We start from the raw sequence: 12,033 nt of genomic DNA, 5'->3' as shown, positions 1-12,033 counted from the left end.
TTAGCCACGTAAAGTGCACAGTGTGCAGCTAGGTGCAAACAGAGCATAGACAAGACAGTGCAAAAGACAATAAATACAAGAAAGACAACACAAAAGAAAGAAAAGAAATAAAAGAACATGTGTACTGGAATGTAAGTGAAATAAAATAGATAAAGTGAAATGATGTAAAAAATAAAAAAAAAAGTATTGTGCAAAAATACACAGTGTAATAATTATTAATAATAATAATAACAATAATAACAATAACAATAATAATAATAAATACTACTAAAATGCAAATTCATTAAAATTGCTCACCTGTAAACATCCTCATAAATTAAAAGATTGTTCTTTATCGGCATAGATGAAACAGAAACAACTGCGACTTTACCATGTTGAACTAGACTGTCTGAGATCTCTGAAAATGTTGCTCCAGTTTGTATCATATTAGGAATCATTTGCACAAATGGCTGAAGAGTGGACATTTTTACCCAAGAAAAGAAATTAGGGTTAGCTTTACTTCCAGGTTAGGTTAGGTGTTATAATGGAAATTCGGTAAACTTTAGGGCATTCATCATGTTTGCTATTATAAGAGTTTGATTACTACACTTTTTATGATTAAACAAATAGAGAAAAATGAACAAACAAGCCATTTTCTCTTTTTTACGTGTGTTCAGAATCAATAAAACAGCATTTTCTATTTTTTCTGCGTTCAATTTTAAATAAAAAAAAAGAATATGGCATAGTAATTCGTTTTTTGTTTTTCAGTTTAGAATCAAAAATCGAATGAACACAATGTACATGGACCCATTTACTACTTGAGGTACCAACAAATAGCCTGCATTTGTTTGATGCTTTTATTAAGGTAAGCATGGTGGATTATAAATAAACAAAAGTTTACTGTGTACTTTGGTACAAAGACCAATCAATGATTTATAGGTCAGTAGTAGAATATAATTATCAAAATGACATTTGACTGAGATCTAATGGAGTTTGGATAAGATGGGGTGATATGTTCATATCTTCTTGATCTACTGAGGACTCTAGCTGCTGGATTCTGGACTAACTGGGGCTTGCTTATGCAGCAGTTTCAAATCTGCACATAAAGAATTTCACAACGGAGACAGCAGGAACGGCTTCAAATCACCTATATTTATTGATCCTGGAACACATGGGACACTTGTTCAGAAATACATTCACCACTTTCTGCATCACACGCAGATTAACTGGAGGATGCGGAGAAAAACTTTAATGTCTTGCCTCGCCAGCATCCAATCGTGGTCTGAGGCTGATGTTACAACAATTTTATGTTATCATTGTGTAATACATTACAGTACAAAAGTAATAAAAAAAAATTAAAATACAATTACTGTTTGTATGTTGTTCTTTCCACATGTATTTTTAAAAGTGAAGAACGTATAATGTTCACACAACCCAGCATAAGAATATTGCCCAAACATCATTCATCAATCATCATTCATCATTCATCAACATCATATCATGCACATTTTTAAAATAAAGGGAAAAAAAAATAATAATAATAAAACGCATTCAAAATCAGTTTACAAACATTAGTTCAACCCGTGAAAAATGAATTGAGTGATGAACTAAAACATACCTGGAACACATGGGACACTTGTTCAGAAAATCATTTACCACACTATCCTCTTTCTGCATCACACACTCTGCACAAAGCACCGACTGATTAGCTCCATGTGTGTCAAATAAAATTCGTCAAATGAACACTGTTAACCGTGCCAGATTAACTGGAGGATGCAGAGAAAAACTTTAATGTCTTGCCTCGCCAGCATCTAATCGCAGTCTGAGGCTGACACGACTCCTGCGCTCCCCAAAGGTATAGTGCACAATGCTGATAAGTGCCCCACTTAAACAATGCACCATAATTAAAAGTTCCTGCACACAATAATATTGAATGGTCCGTGTAGGTATACATAAAAATTGTCTTTTAACTTCAAAGTAGTTTTGGGAAGTTCATCGCAAAAAAATACAATGAAATTAATATTTCTCTTCCTAACTGGTTACACTTACACACCTACAGGCACATTCAAAAAGTAAGACAACCTAGAGGTAACAAAAGCATGAACCATAAGTTTCCTTTGTTCACTCCATAAGGATTGGAAGTGGGACCCCTCAGGTACACACAATAATAGCACTGATGGTGAACACTAAAATTACCCAAAATGTCTGTCAGAAAGGAAACAAAATCTAAAAAGATTCTGTTAGTCCACTGTAAACTGCATCCTCCCAACTTTATTTTCAATTCCCCACTAGTCTCACCCAAACATTCCCAAATTGTTCTACAGAAAAAGGCAAAAGATAGAAACAAATTGGGTTAAAAAACTAAACACACATTCTCCAAAATGTCTTAATGTAAGATACAAATTTCATGCTAAATTTCTATAGTTAGATAAAATCCAAAACCTGCCCAAACTTTATACTTCACCCGAACCCTCAACCTTAAATTAACTATAATCTTAACTTCAAAATCAGGTTCTGGCAGCTGCACCACTAGAAGGACAATTTTCTCCAGAAACTATTCTGTAAGCAGCAGCTTTTGGAGTAAGGTAAGAAAAGAACACACTGGCATTTGCTTAGCAAACTTTGTTCAGTCAAGCCTTTTGTGAATAATCTCCTAGGTAAAGGATCAGATCTGGAGCATTCATTTGCATAGAGAGTGAACTGGGATGTTTGGATGTTGTCAAGATTCCTAAGAGGTCAGTTATAACTGAACACATAATTCAAAGATTACTATATACCATATAACAATAATTTTAACATACAACAAAAGATCTTTTTTTGTTTTTTCTCATTAGAAATAAGAAATAACTTATCTACTGCAGGAACAAGAGTCATGTAAAGTGATAAATTTGTCATTACGCTTTGTTAAAACAATTTGCATTCAGGCTTCACTGCAGATTTCAATGTACCATGCATCCACCTACAAATATCACTGGCAAAGCTTACTTCTAGCTTACCAAGGTGGAGTACAGATTATGAATACCCATCCAATTCAGAAGTTGCTAACCCTAGATTTTAATATGTAGTCCATTTCTGGATTTTTTTTCTTGCTATTCTGTCTCTCACTGTTCAAATAAACCTACCATGTAGTGGAGAAGGAGAAGACCCCTCTACCTCTTACAGCTGCAGCAACTGAAGAGGCCTCAGCCATACCTTCATGCACACAAACAGCTCTTCCCTTCAACCATGCACTCAGAACATCAGTATCCATTCACCACATCCAGGAGTGTCTTTCACGTACATTGTCGCTAAGCTCAATCCACACTCACTTGGCCTAGATGAACAAGAGTATGTGGTGATGCCTAGGATTGAAAAGATGCTTCAAAAAAAGCTACAGTGTCAAACATTCCTCTATTTCTCCAAATGAATATATTGAGCAAGAATTGTCTTGCTTCAGGAAAATAGTGAATATTGTGAAAACAGTCCTACTAAACTGTAAAAACAACACACTGAATGACGTTATCTTTTTCAGGTGCACAGTTCTCATCTTTTCGAATAAGTCCAAAATGGATTTTTCATTCAGAGTATGGCATGAAGAAAATCATAAATGCTGTACACCACTACTGGGAACATGAGTTGCTTTAAGTGTGGGAACATTGGGCAAAAAAACTTGTCTGCTAACATAAAACACAGGATAGTATAGAAGCTGGGGTCAGTGGGGTCAAGGCAGAGAGGCAGGCAGGAACATACTGTAAAGAAGTGTGAAGTCAGACAGCACAGGGATTTTAGTCAGCGAAGGGGAGCCAGTAAGTTCTCCAATAGAGCAGGAGGAAGAATTACAAGAAAACAACCTTTCTGACATACCAGAAAATGTTAAATATTCAGTACTTTTTATTTTATTATTTGCAAAATGGTTTCTTAAATCCTATAGCTATTTGTAGATATAATTCCACTACAACATAGTAAAACACACGAACACTTCACCTAAAGTTGGTGAGTGACAACATAATCAATAAAAAGCTTCTGAATGGGATGAGTATTCCTATTCTGTTCTCAACACTGCATATATAATCTTTGCCAGTGGTATATGCAGCACATGAGGGCAGTCCTAAAATCTTTAAGATGAGCTGGCCTCATGGTGAACCTGATAAAGTGAGTGACTCATCAAATGGAGGTAAGTGCTTCATCAGGACATACTTTACAAAACCATTTTAAGTATTATTTAGTATTTTAATTAATATTTTAAAGATAAATTACCTTCCAAATGTATTTTAAGCTTTATAACCATTCTTTGCTAAAATAGGCTTGGTCTAAGTCATGGTGCATTGGAATCTGCAGTGAAGCCTCAATGCAAATTGTTTAAACAAAGTTTAAACAAATCATTATTTGAAAGTATCACTAACCAATTGTAAATCATTGTTTTTTCTTGCCCTTTTTGTGCTCTTTACATCTCTTTTGCCGCTGCACTAGCTAAACTCTTGCTAATGTCATTAACCAAAAAAAAAACAATACTATATAATAACATTTCGTTAAATTATGGTTATAACTCTTATTTAGGGGCCAAGCAGTGATATGTCAAGTGAATTCATTAAATCCAATACCATGACTATGGAGCACAATGCATGTCAGAAACTTTAGGAGCTGCCTCTGACTACACAAGGAAAATGGTAGTAGGGGGGTCTTGACAACATCCAAACATTCCAGTGCACTAAAATACTCTATGCCCTCCAAATCTGATTCTTTACCTAATAAACGATTATTCATAAAAAGCTTGAATAAAGAAATATATTTTCAGCCTGGACTTATACACTGAGACTGTATCTATAACTGGATACACTGAGTCCCAAAGGCGGTTCCATAAGTCAACAACCTGCACCTTTTGATCAAGTTTTATTGGGGGCTGAGCAAATACCGGTGTTTTTTTTCTTTACCCTACTCCAAAAACTACTGCTTACAGAATAGTTTCTGGAAAAAATCAAGCTTTTGATGATGCAGCCACAATTCACCCCAGAACAGGATTAAGTTTCAGTGGATTTTTTTTTGGTAAAATATTGCAGTAAGGTATTGTGTTTAAGGCTAAGTTTAAAGGTTAGGGTTTGGGTTTTAGAATTACATGTATTATTGGGTTTTGTTTGGAGTGGTGTTAGGAATACATATATGGTACATATTAGAGGTGGTTTTATGGATTTGTTTTCAGGTAAGCAGTATATTTAAGGTTAATGGTATGGTTGTGGTTAGAGGATTCAGATCCGTGGAAACTCTGGGTTGGTTTCCTCATAAATTATCTCTTATATCATTGCTTCCCTATTTTTTTTAATTAATTCTAAAAAAGGGTGTAGGATAAAGGCTTATGGTTGACTTGAGAATTAATTGTTCAGCTTGGCTCTTTGCACACCAATTCAGGGGGACAGCAAAATTTTTTCAGAGACTAATCTGTAAAGAGGAGCTTCTGGAATAAGGTTATTATAAGGAGAAAGTGAAGTCTATGCAAGGGGTGGCAATTTTTCTTACAACGGCCTGCAAGTATGGAACAACATTTCAAATGGTGTACATGTGGTGTTTAAGTCAGACTTTATATGAATATTTTTTTCTTAGGGAAAGGAGCAGATCTAGAGGTTTTATGAGCATAGAGTTTTTTAGTAAACTGGGATGTTTGGATGCTGTCATGCCATAAATTTGCCTTGGTTCTTTGTTTAAACTCATTGCATTGAGGCTTCACTGCTAATTTCAATGCACCATGACCAAGCCTGTATAAAATATTGTATTGATATTATTTGTATCATAGCATAACTACAAAACTTTAAAACATTGGGAAGGTAGTTTTTAATTCCTAAAATAATTTAAATTGTATATGTAAATTTTAAATAATGACCAAATCAATTAGGATTTAAATTAAAGTTGCTATTGGCAAAGATCCATGGTTTTAAAAGATCTGCTTTATTAGATTGATGTTGCATTGCCATCTTTGAATATCTATAGGGCTTAGGAATGAATTAAATAAAATTATTTCAGTATATAAATTATATAAGAATTGTGTGATCCTCATTAACTTCTACATACAAACAAATTCGGGAAACAACAAAAAACACAACAGATTACAACATGTAGTCATTTTTTCCAAAAAGCAAACCAACATTTATAACTTGAAGTATACATGTTGACATCATTAGAGCTGTGCCTGAATACCAATCTGTTTCATCCAACATCTGCAGAGCTGCCCCTCATTGAACTGCCACAGTGTGCAACCTGGAGCTCCCTATTTCAGCCTTTATTTTATATTTATTTAATGCAATGGGTTACCTTTTATAAATAAGTTGTATAGCGGGTTTGAGCTTGGCTAAGCCAAAGACTGCTACAAAAATGGTGCACGAACAGGAACCCTATTGCATTTAATGTTTAACAGATAGAAAATGGCAGATGACGATCAGCATATTGAGACAGATGGTGAGTGTGAACCTGGTTCCAAGCTTGACTTAGCTATTGATGATGTTTCTTTTCTACCACCCCCACCACTTGAAATGGAGGAAGGACCTGAATCTAACCCTCTAACTTCTGTACTGGAGAGACTGAAGTGGAGAGTAGATGCAAGAAACTGGAAGACAGAATAAGTAATCAAATGGAGTGAGAATGTTCAAGAATTCAGCAAAAACTTTTTAGTATTAGATTTAGGTTGCTCAATGGTAGACTGTTTAAAATGAAGAGATGTCCAGATTGATAATAAGTTCAAAATGCTCATTCCTCTTAAGTCAAAACCCATTCGACCAAGCCATAGCTCAATCTTGTTTCCCTCAATTTCCCAAACCAATAACCAAACCTATCAAGTCCAACCAAGCCACACTCAGATGTCTGTTTCTGGAAACCCTTCAGCAATTCCACCTGTAAGGATAGAGTTTCCAAACTTTAACAGCAGTGAAGATGATGATCCTGTTGCACTTATTGAGAGGTGTGAAAAATATCTCACTATACAACCCTTAACTGACTATGGAATATTAGCTTCTCTTACCTCAGATTTAAAGGACACAGCAAAAGACTGGTCGGTGGCTGAGAAGAGAAATGTACAGACATGGGAATAATTTAAGAAAGTGTTCTTGCATTAATTTTTGAATGAAGTCTATGAGGATGAAACAGCTAGAAGACTCATAGAAAGAAAACAAGGTGCACAAGAAAGCATAAGGGATTTTGATTTTCATTACCCTGTGTTTAAGATGGAAAAGGATATGACAGAAAAGGAGATCTTGCAGTTCATTCTTAGAAACTGTAACCCACATTTGGCCAGCCTACTTCGGGGAGCAGTATGAAATGTTGGTGAGTTAATAAGGATTGGCACACAAATTGAGAAAGATTTGGAACAATCAAAAAGGTATTGGAGTAGTGTTAATTCTGAAGCTCAGAGTAAAAAATCACAACTTAATCAAGAAACAGTTCCCAAAACTCCTCCTGCTGACACAAGAGTGGTGCAGTCAGTTCAAAGTACTCCATTACCAGATCTGAACATGATTACCTTGCCTATACTGCTGAGGAACAGGTACCTACAAGCTGTTGTTGATACAGGAAGTACACTTTCTTTGATCCAGGAATCTTGTTGGAGGCAACTGAAAGATCACGAATTATGGAAACCATGTAATGGACAAAATTTTTCGGCTAGAAAATGGTCAAAGTCCAGACAGCTTTAGGAAAATGTGACTGGGAGTGTGAACTTCATGGCAAGTCGTTCAAGTTAACCCTAGTATGTTATGAGAGACACCGATTTGACTGTTCCAATCATTCTGGGGATGGACTTCTTGATGACTTCAGGATTAATATTAGATTTTAAGAACTTAAAATACTGGTTCTCTTCCAAGGATGATGGTATGATGGAGAAGTTTTCTCTGTGGTCTCATGAATCTTCCAAACCTTCTATTCCACTTCTATTTTGCCCAACCTCCATCACAAATGACTGTAGATACCTTACAATCCATTGACCAACTAGTCCTGAAAGCAGACACCACTCATCCAATCAAAAACCAACTAGAATGTCTGATGAGAAATTGGCCAACAGTCTGTACAGATTAAATAGGTCACTCATCAGTTGTAAGATATAGAATCATCACAACAGATGAAATACCTGTTGGGAAGAAGGCATATCAAGTTTCAGTATCCAGAGAATAGTTCATTGATAATGAAATTCAAGAGCTGCTAAGCAAGAATATTGTTCGTCCCTCAGTTTCTCCATGGGCTTCACCAATCATGGTTGGCCCTAAAAAAGAGGTGATTTGAGATTGTGTGTGGATTATCAAGGACTAAATGCCAAAACTTACTTGGATGATTATCCTATGCCCCAGATCCAAGATACAGTATATAGGAGTCCTTGCATGGAGCCTCGATATTCAGTACTTTAGATCTAAAGAGTGGATACTGGAAGTTAGAAATGGAACCAGACAGTATATCAAAGACTGCATTTGTAACCGCAGGAGGTCAATTTGAATTCTTATGTCTTCCTTTTGGCCTTAAAAACTCTGCAGCATCATTTCAACGGTTGATGGAGTGCATTCTCAAAGACCACTTACAACACCTGAACCAAGTCTTCAACTGTTTCCATCAAGCATGGCTTAGACTGAATCTCAAGAAATGTAACATTATGCAACGATCACTGACATTTTTAGGCCATGTTGTATCTTCAGAAGGAGTAAGAACAGACCCTTCTAAGGTTGCAGCTATCTGTGATTTCCCAGCACCCCAGTCTCTCAGAGAGTTTCAAAGATTCTAGTGGTTTGCTGGATGGTATCACTGTTTTATACCAAATTTATCAGAGAAAGCCACACCACTTCATGCACTTAAGAAGAAGCAAGCCACATGGGCATGGACTGAAGAATGTCAGCAGGCATTTGAAAGAATCAAACAAGACTTGTCTAGAACCCCTGATCTTATCCCGCAAGATTTCAATAGAACTTTCAAGGTACAAACGGATGCAAGTGAAATTGGTCTTGGAGCTGTGCTGACACAAGAAATGTGATTGCATATGCATCTAGGCTTCTTTGAGGAGCAGAGCAGGCATACTCTGTATCTGAAAAGGAATGTCTTGCAGTGGTGTGGGCTGTAGAAAAATGGAGAACCTATTTGGAAGGAAAACCATTTGAGGTCATCACTGATCATGCTGCCCTAACTTGGGTCTTCCAACATCCCAATGCTTCATCCAGATTAACCCACTGGACAATTCCACTTCAAGGCTATGAGTTCCAGGGTAAGTACAGAAAAGGACATTGTACCAGACACTTTGTCCCGAAGTCTAGACACTACTTCTGTGCACGATTGCCATGGTTAAAGCTACCAGAAATCCTGATGCCCCAGCCAATTTACCTGTCAACTGGTCAGGCATTGCTACAGCACAACAGAACAATCCAGAGGTACAATAGTTATGCAAAAAGGCTTATTCACAGACAATTAAAGACCTAGAGTTCACTATGTTATGCAGAATGGATTCCTGTTCTGCAGTGTACCAGATGGACAAAAAGGGTCAAAGTTACTACTAGTAATACCTGCTTCTTACGAGTTTTTGAGATATGCACATGACAACCAATTAATTGTACTCCTAGGATGACTTAAAATGCTTTTGAGACTGATGGAAGTTGCTTATTGGCCTAGTTTAAGAACTGATGTATGGAACTTCTGCAAGGAATGCCAAACATGCCAGAAGTATAAAACCAACCCTCTCCAAGTTATCAGGCTACTTACAGTCTACTCCTGTTGTAGAGCTGGGTCACATGCTGGGTGTAGACCTGACAGGGCCTTTTCCAAAGAGTCCAAACAGAATGAGCATTTGTTAGTCATGGTGGACTACTGTTTGAAGTGGGTTGAACTGTTTCCACTACGGGTTGCCAAAGCACCCCAGATAGCACATATCCTGATTGATGTGATTCTTCCCCAGGGTGCGCAAAGTCCAGTCTATCTAGTATCCGACAGAGGGGCACAGTTCGCCTCAAATCTCATAAATCTAGTATGCAAACAATGGGGTGTCATACAGAAGTTTACCACCACATATCATTCTCAAACTAACCTAACAGAGTGTATTAATTGGACACTTAAGACCATGATCGCTTTATATGTGAAAGACAACCATCATAACTGGGATAAATGGCTACCATAGTTCAGATTTGCTGTTATTGCCACCTGGCAAGAAAGCACAGGATTTCCCTGTCGCTTTGGGACGTAAACAAAAAGGACCACTAGAAAGAGCTCTAACAAAACCACCAAATTCTAGCAATCCAACATATGATACAGTGGAAAGCCAAGAAAGCCTCATCCAGCTGGTTAAAGAAAATGTGCCACGAGCTCAGGCTAAGCAGAGGCACAATTATAACCTGAAGAGAACACAGACTATCTACAAGGAAGGTGACCTCGTCTGGGTTTGTACTCACCCTCTGTCAAAAGCTGATGATGATTTCATGGCTAAGCTGTCTCCAAAAGGTCCTGCCAAGGTCTGTGTTTGGGCCCTGTAAATTATATTGTTTCCTTTCTTGATAACCCTGACATTTTTGATACTTGTCATAATAAAAACTTAAAACCTTTTTATGGGAGTGTCCAGTCTTCAAATGAGGGGGGTGATATACACTGAACAAAATTATAAATTCAACACTTTTGTTTTTGCCCCCATTTTTCATGAGCTGAACTCAAAGATCTAAGACTTTTTCTATGTACACAAAAGGCCTATTTTTCTCAAATATTGTTCACAAATCTGTCTAAATCTGTGTAATTGAGCATTTACCCTTTGCCAAGGTAATCCATTCACCTCACAGGTGTGGCATATCAAGATGCTGATTAGACAGCATGATTATTGCACAGGTGTGCCTAAAGCCTAGTTCACACTACAGGATTTTAAGCCCGATTTAAGCACGATTTGCAAATTAACGAGCTCGCCGACAGATCAGGCTGTGATCGTGGGAAAATCAGCGGGTGATCAGCACTCGGCAATCTTTGTGTGAACTACTCAACGATGCATCAAAGAGGCTTGCTGACACCTTGCAGACAAAATCCAGATATCTGGCATGTTAAATATCTGGAACAGTCGGCTGACATCACGTGGTGTCAATTGTAGCTACGACCTCCAGCCAATGAGAGAGCAAGTCCACAGAGTTGAGAGTTGTTGTCAGATTGTGTGGTGTGCGTCCCCCTCTTATCTAGTGGATAATTTACGAAGCATCCCGTAGTGTGAACACCACAAGGACAAAAAAATATACAGTGAAGTCATGTAGTCTGAACAGCAAAGCGATCTGTTGATGGTTAAAGTCTTGTAGTGTGAACTAGGCTTTAGGCTGGCCACAATAAAAGGCCACTCTAAAATGTGTAGTTTTGTAACACAGCACAATGCCACAGATGTCGCAAGTTTTGAGGGAGCATGCAATTGGCATGATGACTGCAGGAATGTCCACCAGAGCTGTTGCCTGTGAATTGAATGTTCATTTCTCTACCATAAGCTGTCTCCAAAGGCGTTTCAGAGAATTTGGCAGTACATCCAACCGGCCTCACAACCACAGACCACGTGTAACCACACCAGCCCAGGACCTCCACATCCAGCATCTTCACCTCCAAGATCGTCTGAGACCAGCCACCCAGACAGCTGCTGCAACAATCGGTTTGCATAACCAAAGAATTTCTGCACAAACTGTCAGAAACTGTCTCAGGGAAGCTCATCTGCATGCTCGTCATCCTCATCGGGGTCTCGACCTGACTGCAGTTCGTCGTCGTAACCAACTTGAGTGGGCAAATGCTCACATTCAATGGTGTCTGGCACTTTGGAGAGGTGTTCTCCTCACAGATGAATCCTGGTTTTCACTGTACAGGGCAGATGCCAGACAGTGTGTATGGCGTCGTGTGGGTGAGCGGTTTGCTGATGTCAACATTGTGGATTGAGTGGCCCATGGTGGCGGTGGGGTTATGGTATGGGCAGGCGAATGTCATGGACAACGAACACAGGTGCATTTTATTGATGGCATTTTGAATGCACAGAGATACCGTGACGAGATCCTGAGGCCCATTGTTGTGCCATTCATCCACGACCATCACCTCATGTTGCAGCATGATAATGCATGGCCCCATGTT

This window comes from Hemibagrus wyckioides, linkage group LG19 (genome assembly GCF_019097595.1).
Source record: "Hemibagrus wyckioides isolate EC202008001 linkage group LG19, SWU_Hwy_1.0, whole genome shotgun sequence".
Classification (NCBI taxonomy): Eukaryota; Metazoa; Chordata; class Actinopteri; order Siluriformes; family Bagridae; genus Hemibagrus; species Hemibagrus wyckioides.
The sequence above is the reverse complement of the archived record's forward strand: the minus strand, read 5'-3'. Positions refer to the sequence as shown.